The 13,045-nt window shown below is 34.5% G+C and overlaps 1 protein-coding gene across 1 annotated transcript in view; it reads right to left on the bottom strand.

Moving 5' to 3' along the window:
* CFAP54 (cilia and flagella associated protein 54) overlaps window positions 1–13,045 on the bottom strand; it is a 2,749,537-nt gene that overhangs the window by 923,807 nt on the left and 1,812,685 nt on the right. The gene's annotated exons all lie outside the window — the stretch shown is intronic.

The following is a 13,045-nucleotide window of genomic DNA, read 5'->3' as shown; positions in this document are numbered from 1 at the left end:
TGCTCCCAGGTTGCTATGGTAATGGAGACAGAGTGACGATAATGCTTAACGGCTCTAAGGAGCCTCCGAGATGATTCTTGGCAATGAAGTTTTTGGTTTAAAAAAAATATATATATATAATAAAAGGGCTGTTTTAAACCACATGTGCACATATTTATGGTCTCCCAACACTTAATTTAGCTCATTAAGTTGATTCTTGATAAAAAAAAAAAAATAAGGGCAATTTTATATTTAAAATGTATTTTGGTCCAAACACATTAAGGACTTACATAAGAGTGGAAGTCTGAGTTATTGTGAAAGACTAAGAGCGCTTAAGTCTTGTGCAGTACCCGTTGCAGTGGCCTGGGAGGTGAGCTTGCTTGGACATGTTGGGCATATGGGGATAGCTGATTCTAGGGGTGTTTGGGGTTGCCAGAAAGTGCTAGAGAGTCATCAGCTTTCCTTCGTGGAAATATCTGTGGGAATGGAAGGTGTGTTGAGTGGTTCACTGGCAGAGTGGCCACTGCATGGAACAGACTGGTAAAATGGAACAGGACAAATATTGGTTTGGATATTTTAAGAACAGCCTGGAAACACACCACATGAACTATTGAATGGTATTCTGGCAAAACTGGATGGGCATTGTTGCCTGTGCTTGAAGTACTGATACGTGTGTATGTAAGGATGGAAATATACTTATAACAAATAAAGAAACTAGAAGAGTCTCATAATTTAAAGTCTATGGACTTATAAACATGCTTGGAAGAAGCTAATTATAAGAATAAACAACTAAGCAACAGCCAAAAAAAAAAAACACAAATAATTATGTAATGTATGATTTATTAAATCTAAACATAAAATATATAATAGTCATATAAGATGAAGCAGTCTGCTGAATTTAGATATTAAAGACAGGATTTAATAACATGGGCTTGTGTATAATAACACTACTGTCTTAACTTGTCATAAATGACATACACTACATCAAGGGGAAGCATAATGATTTCTTATACAAGTAACTATGCATAACAAGTCATGTAATTGCTTTAACTTGAATTGTAGTTTTTGTAACCCATCTTGATTATATGTAATACTTAAATGGTTACCAAGGTAACGAATGCTTTATATATGACATCAAACTGACAAAGTTGTTCAAAAGAAACAATAGAAGCCTGAACTCGAAATGTCACAGAATGTAACAGTCATATTCTGAACAAACAGTATTAAATTGACAATAGACACTCAGTTTTATAACATGGGCTTGAGTATAATAACACTACTGTTTTTAACTTGTCACAAATGACATACATTATATTGAACATCATGGAGAACCATGATGATTTTCTCATATAAGTAAATGTGCATAACGAGTCATATAACTGCTTTAACTTGAATTGTGGTTTTGTAACACATCTTGACCATATATAATACTTAAGCTGTTACCAAGGTAACTAATGTTTTATACATGACATCAAACTGACAAAGTTACTGAAGGGAAACAACAGAAGTCTGAACTAGAACGTAGCAATCACATTCTGAACAAATAGTACTAAATTGACAATAATCACTCAGTTTAACTTTTGCTGATTGTACAAAATAGAATGTTGCCATTTAAATCTAAAAACTTTTAGTATATGCCATAAAATGGCAATTTATGAATATAGAAAGAGAACTTGTAATCATTAATCACAATAAGTGAATTTGTTGTTTTTAACCTATAATTTCACTCATTTTATAATAAGAAATGACAGATATGAAAATCCTTATGTGTAGGAAATGGAGGAAGAGGGATGCACTGATAATTAAAATGCATTAACTTTCATCAATGTTTGCATAAAACAACACTGATGCTTTAAGTAAGTTAGCGACAAACAAAGTAGTTACTTAAATGCTGGCATACAATGAAATATAACTTTTGATATATCTAGTAAAATACATTGTATTATAAACATTAGGTATAAATATTATTACCATCTATTTATATTAGGTAATAAGTTTTGAAAGACTTCATCAACAAGGGTGAATATGTTAAATAACTGTGTGCTATAATCTTTTACTGAGGTTTTATATATGATACATCCTACTTTACTATGATTGAATTGCTTGTCATCTACCTTTCATGTAAATATTAATTGCTTATACAATAAGTAGACATTTATATTGTATTAGAACTCTGTCTAATCTACAATAGTACTATATCTGTCCAAAATAATATAAATAGTGCTTATTGCTATTACAAACATTCTCCATATGATAATTCAATTTATGGAGCTCAGATGTTCTGGATTGCCAAGGTATAAGTGATAATCTGATGGACTTAGGTTTATCCATCAGATTAGAAATGATTTTCATTCCCTGGCTAGTGCGAATCTTGGTTTTGTTAACATTTATTAATTTAAATTTGTTATTTCACAAAAACATTTTTAGTACACCTGACCAAAACATTACTTTACTGGTAAACACTCAAAGTATAAAAATGATAATTTCATTTAAAAGCTCAAACATATACTTTATAGTTATCAGAGGAAAATGTTTAATAGTCACAATAAAATAAAAATACATAGTCAAAATAACCTAAGATGGATTTAACTTTATTATCTTTAAATACCAATGGCTTAAACAATCCTAGCAAGAGATCAAATCTACTGAAATATTTAAAACTAAACAAAGCACAAATTGTCTTCCCTCAAGAAACTCATTTCAAAACAAATGACAATTACAAATGGAATCCTAAGGAATATATGATATTGGCGCAATCCACTTATAAGACAAAGACAAAAGGGGTAACAATTTTATGGAAAACAAATGTGATTAACCCAGAAATCATTTATAAGTATGAAGATAAAGAAGGCCTTATGGCATTAGTAATAGTTAAATATAATAACAGAATATGGACCCTAGCCAATATATACTGGTTCCCAGGCATTAGATCAAGAACTGTTAAAAAACACTTTAATTTAATTTCCAATAATTATAAAGGCAACTTAATATTAGGAGATTTTAACTGTATATTTGATATTTCTGAAACTACAAATAAAAGACCACTGCATACATCTGCTGTATCAAAAGCTTTAAACAAGTGGGTAGAATCATTTCATCTTGTAGATACTTTCAAATTTAAAGAAGATAAATCTTTTTTGTTTTCCCATCAAGGCTATAGATTTGGTACACCAACTAGAATAGATAAAATATTTGCTGCCGATGACTTACAGTCTAAAATCATTAATTTCTCAATCACTCCCTGCCCCTTTTAAGACCACAATTCATTGATACTAAAACTTCAAAATGAGTACAAACCATTAATTTTTAACTCCAGAATTTCAGCATATATAACTAAAATTAAAGAGTTCAAACCCTAGTTATTATTTGAATTACAGTCCTTCTTAGATATTAATTACACCACAGAGATAAATAAAATAATGATATGGGACTCATTAAAAGCTTACATGGTAAAACCATAACTTTGTATAAAAAAAATCAGATAATGGGATTCTCAATTATTAGATCTACAATCCAAACTTCTGTCAGTAAAAGCTAAACAAGTCAAAATCATTTTGAGATGAAAAAGAAGTATTAAACAATAAATACAATGAAATGCTAACACATAAAACTAGTTTAGCTTTAGAAAACCTAAAAATTAATACCTTGGTCACTTTTCCCAAATATCTACATAATTTATCCACAAGAATCAAAATGCAATTACAAGTTAACATTAAAAATATCTTCCATGAAAAGAAAGGAAAAAAATGTCTCGGATATAGGTGACATTCTTGATGGCTATAGAAATCACTATATGGAATATTTCCCAAAAGTAAATATACATACTGATCAATTAAGTCTAGATGAAAAATGTTCTAATATAAAAAAAAACCCAGAAAAATTAAAACTAGATCTGCAAGCACCCATATCTTACAAAGAAATTACAGATACAATAGAAAAGGTTAAAAATTATAAAGCTTCAGGTATAGATGGCATAATTATGGAAATATATAAACCTTTTCCTTCAAAGATACTATCCCTCTTCCATAAAACTAGAAATTCAGTCACAAGCTTTAATACCACCCTCTTGGAAATATTTCTTAATCACACCAATCCTAAAGGGAAACAAATACCGAAACCTCTGTACCTCATATAGACCTATATCTTCATTAAATAATGACTATAAGATATTTATGACAATATTAACTAACAGAATGAAAATACCACTATCCAAAACAATAAATAATGATCAAACTGGATTTATATATCATAGACACATGACAATATTAAAAGGATAATTTCTCTTATAGATTATGTTAATAAAGAAAATAAAGAAACACTCATAATTAGCTTAGATATAGAGAAAACATTTGATTCCATAAATTGAGACTATTTATTCAAAATTCTGGTGTTATTTGAATTTCCTTCTTCCTTTGTTCATCTACTAATGAATATATATACAAATAATTTAGCGTATGATAAGCTAGGTCCTTTCACCTCTGAATCTATACATATAATAAAGGGTACTAAACAAGGATGTCCCATATCACCAATTCTATTTGCTTTGGCTATTGAAATATTGGCAGATTCAATACGTAACAATGCAAAAATCAAAGGAGTAGATGTTTATGAACAATACAATTCTAAAGTAATGCCCTTTGCTAATGACATATTGTTAACATTATCTAATACAAAAGAGACATTAGAAGAATTAGATATTTTAATTGTCACATTTTACAGGACTTCAGGACTCCATTTCAATAAATCAAAATCAAAATTTTTATTTTTAAATAAAAAAAAAAAAAATTGCAGACGAAAAGGAATCATATTATAGGGAAAGATTAATCTACCTTAAAATATCTAGGAATTGAGTTATGCAAGGATAATAATGAATTAGTCTCAAAAACTACAATAATATCATTAATACAATTAAAATCTATGTGGAAAAGTGGAACAAAATAATATTAACATTTGAAGATAGTCTACAGTTAATAAAAATGGTTTTACTACCCAAGATTCTATATATAGCTTTGGCAAAATAATTGTTACCAGAAAGGAATATACTCAAAGAAATAAACTCATGCCTAATAAAATTTTTATTGTTTCCCAAAAGAAACAAAATAGCTTTAATACATCAAATCAGACCATGGAAACTGAGAGGAGATTAAACTTTCCTGATACAGAAACATATATAAAAGCATCAGCATCTAAAACAATCTCTGATTGGATAAGTTCAACTTATTCTGCAAACTGGAAAGAATTGCTAACTGTAATATCAATAAATGAATTTGATTTACAAAAAAATTTCAAACAGATAAAAACAATTTGCCATGGCACATATTATGCATTAGTATGCAATATAACTAAACTAAGCCCACTAAAACTCATATGATTAATTATTACATTGACTCATTTAGGAAAATTATTAATGCAAATCAAACACATAAACACACAAAGACATACTCGGAGGCTCTGAGTAAAAATTTACCTAAACAGCAGAGGCCTCCAAAGCAGACACCCAAACAACTGCTACCTCAAGACACCCCACAAGCAACACATAAACCACAAAATCAGTGTGCAAAGCAGTCATAGCCCTTAAGGCCAAATACAACACCAAACATACTTGTCATAGGTGACTCCATAGTCAGACACACTGACGTCCCACTCACCAGGCTGAACAAGGAGAGGGTCACAGTAAGCTGCCTATCGGGCGCTAGAATCCGCCACATAACACAAGCACTTGGGTCACTCCACGGCAAGTACAAATATGACACAGTCATTGTCCATGCTGGTGTGAACGACCTGAGACGTACCTCCCTGGACTACACGAAAAGAGACATAGAGGAGCTCTCTGATTATGTAGCCTAGGCAGGTATGACCCTGACCCTGAGCAGTATCCTTCCTTCACCAAGAATGATGCCACAATATAGAGACAAGATGATCAGCTTTAACAATTGGCTTAATGTCTGGTGTCATTCAAAGGGGATCCAGTGTCTGTCTGCCTGGGATGACATGCTTGACAAGCCACGCTGCTTCACAAGGGACGGCTTGTACCTGCCACCCCTGGGATTCCGGACATTGGCTAAGGCTCTTGCCACCCCCATAGTGCCTTTTTTAGGCAAGGCTCAAATTCTAAACCTACCACCCTAGAAAACAAAAATGGGAAGAAACTGAGGGTAATGCTGCTCAATGCCAAAAGTCTAAATCTCAAAATGCACTTTTCGAGGCCCTTCTCAGTATTGAGAACATCGATGTCTGTGCTGTAACTGAAACCTGGTTCAAGGCTCCTGAGAGCACCCCGGCACTATTAGGTTTTACCTCATATCATGCGTTCCGGCCCCAAAACCCGGACCACACCACAAAAGGAGGGGGTGTATCCATATTCATAAAGGATACCCACACCTCCAGGTTGGTGGCAACGCACGAAGCTTCGGAAACCATCCAGGTGCAACTAACCATAGGCAAAACTGCTTTACAAATTCTAGCATGCTACAGGCCACCCTCTCAAACTCAAGAACCCCACACAGCCTTCATGAAGACACTGGAGGATATAAATGTATCTCCAAACACCATCATATTGGGTGACTTCAACTACCCGAATATAGACTGGGAACATTACTCAAGCCCTAACTTTCTAGCCCAACGGTTCCTGGAGTTCATAAATTCAAATGCCATGGAACAGCTAGTCACTGTTCCCACGAGAGGAGAAAATATACTAGATTTCATTATCACAAACATGGGGACAAAATGCTCCACACCGGAAGTATATCCCTCATTGGTGAGATCTGATCATAAACTAATCTCACTGGAAATCCACATCCTGCCCCACCCCAAACAAAAAAGACCACAGTGAAGAACTTCTCTAAAGCAAACTTCACACTACTCAAGACTGGTGTGGTATCCTTCAAGGCCCCTGAGCCAGTGGAAACCACAACCCAAGCTGCGGAAGCCCTTACAAATGCCTTCTATGAACACCTCCAGGACTGCATGGATCAGGCAATCCCAAATAAAACCAAGACTCTTTCCACAAAGGGCAAACGTCCAGTCTGGTGGACCCCAGCCATTAACAAACTTTACAATAAGAGGAGAAAGCTATGACATGGTAGAACAAAATCCATAAAAGGGAAGTCACCCCTGATCATTATTAGTAAAAAAATATGAGCACTCATAAAATCAACTAAGGCCAATTTTGAGAGAAAAATTGCCATGGATTCAAAGGACAATCATAAGGCCTTTCTCAGCTATGTTAGGAACCTGGGTGGAAACTCCCATATATGCTCAGAATTAGTCCAAAATGATACAAAAATCACTGAACCCACAGACATTGCCAACATACTGGCAGACAGGTTCAGTGCAAACTTCACCCCCCTCTCCCCCCCTAAAGGAGAGATAACTATCCCAGCGGAGTGCAGCCTCCCAGACATCTCAAATGCACAGGTGAAAGCTGCTCTCTCTAAAGCTAAAAACACAGCATCAATGGGACCGGATGGTGTCCCCGGCTGTGTGCTACATGAGCTAAATGAGGAATTAAACCCGCACATAAGGCAGTTGTTTAATCTCAGCCTTACCACAGGATATGTGCCCAAGGAGTGGCGTACGGCAACTGTGGTCCCACTCCACAAAGGTGGTGCCTCTACGGACCCTGGTAATTACCACCCCATAAGCTTAACAAGTCTAGTCTGCAAAGCTATGGAGAGGATCATAATGGAGCTCATAAACAAAGATATAGGGGACTTGCAGACATTGGACCCGACCCAGTTTGGCTTCGTCAAGGGCAGATCATGCCTTTTGAACTTGGTCGACTTCTTCGAAACAGTCACCAAGGCCATTGATGAGGGAAAGGCAGTCCATACAGCCTACCTTGACCTTGCAAAGGCTTTCGACACAATACCCCACTTGGGTATTGTAGAAAAACTTACCAGCTTAAATGTAAACCCATATGTCACAAGATGGGTTGCAAACTGGCTTAAGGACAGAACCCACAGGGTTAGAGTTGCTGGCGCTATGTCAGACTCCAAGCCGGTCACAAGTGGTGTCCCACAGGGCTCGGTCCTTGGCCCCTATTGTTCGGTATCTACTTCTCAGAAGTACAGGCCAACATGGGAGGACTTTGGCTGACAAAGTTTGCAGACGACTGCAAACTGGGCGCCATAGTGGAAAGTGCATCGGACACGGATATCCTTCAAAAGGGACTCACGGAAACAGATAGCTGGTGCCAGAGCCATGGCCTGAAGTTAAACGCCAAAAAATGTATAGTCATACCCTTCGGGAAAAACAAGGTAACCCCAAGCTACCATATAGGTGGCAATCCACTAAGCACAGAAGAGGTTATCAGGGACCTGGGGACCCAGGTTGACAGTGGTCTTTCTTTTGACGCTCACGTTGCTAAAGTGGTTAGAAAGACCTTCTACATTGCCCACCTGATCATGAAGGGATTCACATCCAGATCTAGTGAGGTCATTGTTCCCTGTACTCTTCACTTATCAGACCAATGATCGAGTACAATGCCCCATTCGGGATGTATCTCACCCGACATCTGCAGCAATTGGAGAGACCCCAAAAGTTCCTCACCAAAACGATAAAGGGACTCCAAAATCTGTCATATGCTGCCAGATTGAAGAAACTCCAGCTCTATTCAGTGCATACCGTCTGCTCAGAGGTGACATGTGCCTGACATACAAGGCCATGTCCAACCCGGAATTAATGGACATGCTCCACCTCAAAAAATCCAATTCCACCAAAACCACTAGAGCAAGCGACTTAAACCTTAGCACGGATATAAATAGGACGTGCTGGAGGGATAGATTTATCACTCAGAGACTCCCTATGCTGTGGAATAAAATCCCGGTCCATGTGAGGCAGAGCACCTCGCTGGCTCTGTTCAAGAGAAATCTTGACCTGTGGATGGGAGATCGTAGGTTTACCCCAGGAATCATCTCTGTGTCACTGCTGGACAGAGGCACAACAAACTAATGGGCACAGTATTTTTTCAAATAAGGGGTGGCGTAAGCCACAAAACTTTGGGCTAGGCTTATAAATGCCTTAGGGCAGATAGCCTAGTATAAACCTATGAACTTATGAACCTAAATATAGATTTAAAAATCTGGTTTCATCTTTTAACACCATTCATAGTTACAAAGAGCTATCCACATAAAATATACAGAGAAATAATTAATTCCTGGGAACAGAAAGGATTTGTTTGTTGGTTTCACTGTATCAAAGAACTAAAAGTTCTGGATATGCAAACAATAGAAACAACATACAAAATTCCACAACAAGATTGGCTAACTATGCAAAGCATTCTGACGTATTTGAAAGATTTATGAAGAATAATTAGTAATTCTTCATTTAAAGAAATAACCAAACTTACAAAATACATACATGAAATCATATGTAATGATTATGACATGGGAAATAGTATTTCAAAATTTTACAGGATATTGATAAATTATAAAACAACACCCACATCCTCATATTGGAATTATATAACAAAAGGACACTCACTACAGCTAACTGAAGAAATTAAATCAAATATTTTATTATCAATAAAATATACATCTTTTACACAATACTGGAAAGTTTTTAATTGGAAATGCTTGCACAGAGCATTCTTAACTCCAGACAGAATTACTGAAATGAATTCTTCCACAAAGGGAATATGTTAGAGGTGTGAGCAAATACACAATGCAGATTGAAATCACATTTTTTCGACTTTGTTAAAATTAAGCCATTTTGGAATGGTATTGAAAACTTTTTACAAGCTTTATTTAATGAATCGTTTAACTTATCTAAAGCTCTAGTATTATTACGTGTACAAAGGTACTCATTTAAATGAGTGAAATATGTATCTAGTATGGACAATACTTGCAATCTCAAGGAAGTGTATAACAAGAAGATGGAATACAAATACAATACCAATTGTGGACGACTTCTACAGCCTACTGAAGACCACAGCATTGTTGGAAATTAAAATTAAAGAATTAAGGATTCACCCAAAGCCATTTATTAACAATCCATGGAAAAAGTCTTATCATTGATTGACACCTTACAATAACTGAACAGATACACTCTGATAACTGGATTGTTATACCTATAAAGTAATTGTATATATTGAGCTCTGTTATAGTGTCAGGCTGATGTAAACAGTGTACATAGTTATTTAAGATGTTATATACAAATATTATGGAATTTATTCAACTGTGTTTGAAAAATAAAAAATTTTTTTGAGAAAAAAAAAAAGAAAATTTACTTCAGGACTGACCCCTGTGCTACTAATGGATTGAGGCAGCTCCTAAATATTTTATCCCATGCACTGGTTCCCTTAAATTATCTATGGTATGATCTTACTTAGTCTCAGTAGGGGTAATATATAATTATCGACAATGGGATGGGTAAGGCCATTCCCTAACCAAATGGGCTAGGTTAATTTAAGAACAAAAAAGGGAATCTGGCTAAGCTTAAAATGGTTTGCAAGGGCAGCTAGCCTAGTACTTACCCATGAACCTATAAACCTGTAAGAGGGGATAATATGTAAGATTTAGTATTCACCAATAAGGATGATCTAGTTACTAAGGGAAACTTTTATGCCTATAGGGAATTTGGATCAAGACTAAGTCTTGTTTCTGATGGATAAAACTTTGAAATATAATTATAAAAAGGAGAAAATATATGATCTGACTAGACCAGATAGATTTAAACTGAGTCATGATTTGTTAAATATACACTGGAATGAAATTAGCTTGGCACATAAAGAATATATCTTGTCTGCAATAAGCATTTAAATAAAACATATAAGATGATAAAAAATGGAATTTGGACAAAGAAGCCCTGGTGGAACAGGAATCTATCAAGATTATTTAATAAGAAGGAATGAGTTTATAAAAAATGTACTAGAAATGTTTAGTATTTAACAAGACATGTTTAAATAACACCAGAAAAACATTAAAAAGACACTTTTTATAAAGGGCAATATAAGAAGACATTAATGAGCAAAGAAAGCAATAATTAAAAAATGTATAAGTATTGCAAATTCAAAAAGACTAGATTGGAGAATTGAAATAATAAAGCTCAGTCAAATTAATGTTACATAAACTGGTGATAGCTGAGATAGTCAACAACTACTTTGCAAAATTCTTACATGAACAAAATTATAATGGCCTTCTTAAAGTTAGCATTCCAGCTCAGACTGGTTGTCTCAGTATCAAGCAAGAAATAGCAAAAGCTGCTATATATAACATCAACAAATATAGGGCAATGGATCCAGACTTTATACACAGGCAGTTTGTATCTCTTATTTCCAATTATTTAATAAGACATCATTTACCTTGGTACTTTAGCAAATTACTGAGATTGCGCTTTATACCTGAAGAGTGGAAAAATCCTGTACCACACCTATCTAACATATAGACATGCAAATCATTGCAAGCTACAGACTAAAATGCTTAATATTTGTAATTGTAAAGGTCTATGAAAGATGCATTCTCTATCCATTAATGGATGATAAAAATGGGACAGTCTAGCTTTATTAAAGGAAGATCAACATTAACATGTCTTATAAATTTATATGAAGATATCAGCTATTTAAGGGATCAAGGAAAGTCAGTTGCAGTTGTATACATGGACATTTCAAAAGCTTTTGACACTATAGAACATGGTCAAATTATGAGGTACTAAAAAATACAGGTTAACGACTATGTTATAAACTGGAGTAACAAGTGGTTAACTGGTAGAGCACAGTGTGTGAATTTCTATGAGAAAACATATAGATGGCTATCTATAAATAGAGGGATACCTCAGGGGTCAGTTTTGGGTCCTATCCTGTTTAACATTACATTTGCAGTCATGACACACTCCAAAAAATGCTGTCATTGTAAATAAACAGATGACTGATAAATAAGAGCAGAGATAAATTACACAAATGACATTGATGACTTAAATCAATATCTCCTAGGTATCCATGATTTGGTAATATTAGTTGGACTGACATTCAATTACAATAAATGTGAGGTACAGAAAACAGGAAATAAAACTTGGTGGTACTGTACTGGAGAAGGCAGACCATATAAAAGATTTAGGCATATAATTACAAGGATTTTACATTTAAAAAACACTGCCAAGAATTAACAGCAAGGACTATGAAGAAGATAGGCATAAGTCTTAGTATGATACAAACGAGAGATCTAAACACAATTAAAAAATTTGTATACATCAATGATTTGATCATTGGATGAGTACAATTTAATATTTAGTATATTATCAGTACCTGATTTAGTTACCCTTGAAAAGATTCAGAGAAGATACACAAAAAAGGTTAGATATTTAAACTAAATAACAAAAAAATATCAAAACACTTGAATTTGTTTAGCATTTTATACAGCATCATTAGAGGAAAACCATGCCTAATTTATAGGGGCATCAAAGATGATGTATAATGATCCAATTTAAAAGTTATTTTAACAGAAGATATATATAATATGATACTAATAATATAATAATAATAATATATAATATTATTATATTAGACAAAGCAAGATTCTGAAGCACAACTGAGTACCACTGGTGTAAACTGTCATGTGTGTGGTGCAACAACATACCATTAATGATACACCACTTAATTGTAAATAGACTGACAATAAACAATGCTGCAGCTACCTACTGTGATCTTTTTTCTATATTATCCTGATTTTATAGAGTCCATTATGTCTTTATTTGTGTTCTTCCTACTGCTACAGCCTGTTTTTCTTTTTTCTTCCATGAAAGACAGAGCCCCCCCCCCCAAAAAAAAAACTGATGAGCAACTGCAGCCAGTACAGAAGCATTCTTTCTTTTCTTTCTCTTTTATCTTTTTTTAAGAATCAGCATACCTGTTTAACAACAGGTCACAGCATGGTACATACCTGGCATACCTCTCAACTGTACAGATTTTCACAGAATGTCCAGATTTTACCTCATAGTTTTGGCCCATTTTTTCACAAAAATTGTGTTTTTCTGCGAATTACTGGCAAATTATTAGACTGAAGTTAGAAAATAATGACTGACATTTGAATTTCAGACTTCATACCATTCAAAAATTAAAGCTGATGCAAAG

The sequence above is a fragment of the Protopterus annectens genome, chromosome 11.part0 (assembly GCF_019279795.1).
Source record: "Protopterus annectens isolate FY-2018-M chromosome 11.part0, PAN1.0, whole genome shotgun sequence".
NCBI lineage: Eukaryota > Metazoa > Chordata > Ceratodontiformes > Protopteridae > Protopterus > Protopterus annectens.
This window is presented reverse-complemented; position numbering and strand designations above follow the sequence as displayed.